This window comes from Tursiops truncatus, chromosome X, assembly GCF_011762595.2.
Source record: "Tursiops truncatus isolate mTurTru1 chromosome X, mTurTru1.mat.Y, whole genome shotgun sequence".
NCBI classification, from domain to species: domain Eukaryota; kingdom Metazoa; phylum Chordata; class Mammalia; order Artiodactyla; family Delphinidae; genus Tursiops; species Tursiops truncatus.
In genome coordinates, this window is record NC_047055.1 from 108,595,762 (window position 1) to 108,600,554 (window position 4,793).

Below are 4,793 nucleotides of genomic sequence, written 5' to 3' on the forward strand. Positions count from 1 at the left end.
GAGCTTCCGGAGCCCAGCGGCCTTTGAGGAGCCCCTGTGGCGTCAGGGCTTCCGCTTGAAGCCCCGCTCTGCAGCCACTAGGCAGCTTTTAACCACCCTGGAGCTCTCTCCCAAGCCTTGGACCAAATGGAAACAATAACGCTTTTTGCAGCAAAAAAAAAAAAAGAAAGAAAGAAAGGAAGGAAGGAAGCAAGAAAGAAAATACCAACAATCTCATTAGCTCAGAATCGACATAGATGTCCATCGACAGATGAATGTATAAAGAACATGTGGTGTATATACACAATGGAATATTACTCAGCCATAAAAAAAAGAATGAAATAGGGACTTCCCTGTTGCCGCAGTGAATAACAATCTGTCTGCCAATGCAGGGGACACGGATTCGATCCCTGGCCCAGGAAGATGCCACATGCCGCGGAGCAACTAAGCCCGTGCACCACCACTACTGAGCCTGCGCTCTAGAGCCCACGAGCCACAACTACTGAGCCTGCGCTCTAGAGCCCGTGAGCCACAACTGAAGCCCATGCGCCTAGAGCCCGTGCTCCGCCACAAGAGAAGCCACCGCAATGAGGAGCCTGCGCACCGCAACGAAGAGTAGCCCCGCTCATTGCAACTAGAGAAAGCCCGCGCACAGCAACGAAGACCCAACACAGCCAAAAATAAATAAAATGTTTTAAAAAATAATGAAATATGCCACTTGCAGCAACATGGATGGACCTAGAGATCATCAAACTAAGTGAAGTAAGCCAGACAGACAAAGACAAATATCACATAATATCACTTATATGTGGAATCTTAAACAAAAATGATACAGAACCGACAAACTGGCCAGATTATATTCACCACGGGGATACTTATTAAATTATAGACAGCTGGACCCTACCGCAGACCTACTTAATAATAATATCCAGGGGAGGAACCTGGGAGTTTTTATTTTTGACAAGCAATCAGGTGATTCTTATGCTCAATCAAGTTTGCGTTTAGATGAGGCAGAGGCAAAGAAGGGTTATAAATTGTGATTTTTTTAATGGTTAGTTCCAATTCTGATGCCTTAAGAAAATCATTCATCTTCCCTGGACCTCAGTGTTCTCATCTGTAAAACTGTGCCATTGGACCAAATGCTGTCTGGAAGAGGCAAATCGAGCTTGTAGACGAGAGTGAAGTTTTAAAGTATTGGTTCTCAATCCTGGTTACACATTAGAATCCTCTGGGAAGCTTCTGAAAGTGAAGGATGCCCAGACACCACCCAGACCAATGAAACAGAATCTCTGGGGGTGGTTCCATGTGTTGCTAGTTTTGAAATCTCCCTAGGTGACTTTAATGGATAGCCACGGGTACAAACCTCTGCTCTAAAGGCTGACTGTCGTCAGCCAGGATGATTCTGGTTAGTCTCCAGACACCTATTTCCTTGCCTGTAAACTGGGAAGCATATCACCTATTTTACGTGGCGCATAGCCCCTACTGATGGAGTGTCTACTATGATGATCCTAAGGTCTTTGTCTACATTAAATAATCTGCTATAATTCAGGAAGAAAACTCACAGCTTAATGAAAGAAGTTCAGAACAAACTCACTGCCAATGCTGACATCACCATCCAGAATAAGAAGGGCCAGTGAACATTTTTGTGATGAGGGGACACATGTGCAGGGATTGGGGAAACTCACTGAAGAGATCACTCTGAGAAAGTGGTTCTTTCTAAAATGAATTCCAGGATGGTTTTCATCGGCCCTTATTGTTAGGTCTGTGGCTTTCCAAAGAAAACTCACCTGGTGATTGGTAGGTTGGACAGACAGAAGCAGCAGCAATGGGGACCTGTGCTCTTCTTGAATTACCCTTTTCGAATGGGCTGGGCTATCATTTGATCTCCACATTCCTTACTCATCAACAGGCCCTTGAGGGATCCACAAAAGCAGAGAAACTATGAAAGGAAACAGCTGGGAAGTGGCATCTGGCCTATAGGGTTTAGGAAGGAAAAGGCCGTTCTTGAACAGCTGGTTTGAGTGTTTTAACTCCCTTGGTGGTTTTATTGTGCAGTTTCCCAGGGGTAATGTTTTGGGCCACAGCCCATGAGTCTCACAGGCTGGCTTAGCTTGTCCCACCCACCCACGTGGCACACGCACAGTGGTCTCTTCCTGGGTGGTGACTTTTCCTCCACTTCATGAGAAAGTTGTACGGTAGGTGAAATATGGCTTCCTGGCCCCAACAGTCTCTGGTCTTTTTCTCACCTCCCTCAGCCACCCTATGCTTTCTCGCCTCCCTCAAAAAGAAAAAAAACACAAAAACACCATACAGGTTCTCAAGAATGATCTGAAATTCATCTACTACTTTAGAAAGTTCAAAGACCTTCTGAAACCCACCCATGGGTCTCCTAGTTAAAAACTAGATTTTTTTTTTTTGGCTGAGTTGGGTCTTCGTTGCTGTGAGCAGGCTTTCTCTAGGTGCGGTGAGCAGGGGCTACTCTTCGTTGTGGTGTGTGGGCTTCTCATTGCAGTGGCTTCTCGTTGCGGAGCACAGGCTCTAAGCGCACAGGCTTCAGTAGTTGTGGCACGCGGGCTCAGTAGCTGTGGTGCACGGACTTAGTTGCTCCGAGGCATGTGGGATCTTCCTGGACCAGGGATCGAACCCATGTCCCCTGCATTGGCAGGCAGATTCTTAACCGCTGTGCCACCAGGGAAGTCCCGATTTTTTTTTTTTTTACAGATAGTTGATAGCTCTCTGTTATCCACATTCATCATAGCATTTTATTTTATTTATTTATTACCTTTTTTTTGGCTGCACTGGGTCTTAGTTGTGGCAGGCAGGCTCCTTAGTTGTGGCATGCGAACTCAGTTGCAGCATGCATGTGGGATCTAGTTCCCTGACCAGGGATCAAACCCGGGCCCCCTGCATTGGGAGCACGGAGTCTTAACCAGTGCACCACCAGGGAAGTCCCCAGGTAGAGATTTTGAATAGGAAGTTTGATGTTATGAGTAGTTCATGGGAGAGGTCCAGGCTGGAGATATAAATTGAAGAACCATCTATGTATTGATGGTACCTAAAGCCATGAGACTAGATGAAGTCATTGAAGGATTGACTGTAAATAGAGAAAAGTGGGAGAAGGAGTGAGTCCAGGGACAGTCTGACATTAACAAAGCAAAATAAAGTGCAGAGAACATACATTGAAAGAGCAAATATTGAATGAAGATTAAAGAAAAATTATTGAAATGAGCAAAAATTCTCAACTGTTGAAGAAACGTGGAAAATCTGGAAATCGTTAGTGACTCTTATCAGGCAGATGAATTAAAAAAGAAAATCTCTGCTAGTATATTTTTGAAAATCTACCTTCTAAAGACTTAATGATATTTTTGTTTGCATCTCTCCTACTGGCCAGAGACTCTATTTATTAATCAGGTCCAATGGAAATTTTAGAGCATTAGCAAGATAACTCAGGGCCAACCTTAGCAGTAATTGCAGCAAAAAATGTAAAAGTCACACCTAATCATTGGAACTGTCCTAGAAATTAAGGTGCAAAGTGTTTTGTGGTTTGTAGGTTGCTGCTTCCTTTCTCTAAACCCAGCTATTTTGTGATACCATGGTGTTGTGATTCTTAGCTGGGGATAACTCTGCTCCCCACAGGGAACACTTAGCCGTATCCATAGGCATGTTTGGTTGTCTTAACTGGGATGGGGCTGCTATTGGCCTCTAGTGGGTAGAGGCCAGGGATGCTACTGAACACCCTACATTGCACAGGACAGCGCCCACAACAACGTCAACAAGCAGAGGCTGAAAAACCCTGACTCAGGCTACGGCTATTTACCTCAGGGAGTTTATAACAGAGCAATAACGCCAGGAGAACATCCAACTTCATTTATTTTTCAGTAAAATGATAAAAAAGGTGCACAAGTGGAAGAAGGTGGAGGGGAGACACAATTCAAGAAAAGGGGAAAAGAGGAAAATAGATATGCAGGGCAACAATTACGGGCTCTGAGAAGTTCTTAGATTCAATAAACAACTAGTAGAGGCGGCAGCACAGAATGACCTAACAGGCTGTGGGAGTGATCTTCGCTCACATAATCTCACAGACCTACAACGTTCCCTGGGATTTGCTTTACTGAATCTGGGACCTGATCACAGGAGTAACGCATTAAGTCTCAATGCCAGTGATGGAGGGTTAACCCGAGAGGAGACCAACAAGCAATGATTCTTTACCTTCCCCAATCTTTGATCCCGGCAGTTGCAAGGCTGTGGCTGGTCCCTCTAATTACCCACAGCGAGAGAGGCGGCAAAAACCTAGAACTACACCTCAGCGGGTAGAGAATGAACCAGTTGACTACTGTAAATTAGGTTAATTATCTTGTCATTAATTCAGTCCTCTGCCTCCTCTAGCATGTCTTTTCTGGCCATGGGTTTTCTCAGCATGTGCATCTCTGTCGAGCTGCTGTAGGGGACGGCAGCAGTTGGACTCCTTAGAATCAGCCAGCGTGCTCGTTGATGTGCTCAGAAGGCTCCAAAGATGGTGTGCACTGAGAACATTTTCAAAAAACCTCGTGCTGTGGAAAGAGCACGCAATTAGGGAGCTCAAGTGCAGGGCGTGCTGAGCCATGGTAAGCACTGTCTGGCCAGCTAAAGCTCACCGGAACACACGCACAGCCAGGGACAGAGCCTCACCCAGCGCACGTGTGGCCAGACTGCCTCGGGGGTCCTCCCGGGGAAGAGTAAGGCGTGGGCCACACTCTCCACTGTTGGCATCGTGGGCTGTAGTAGCTGACAAAAACCTCACGTGAAATCGCCCCGTTCACTTGGATGGAGTACAA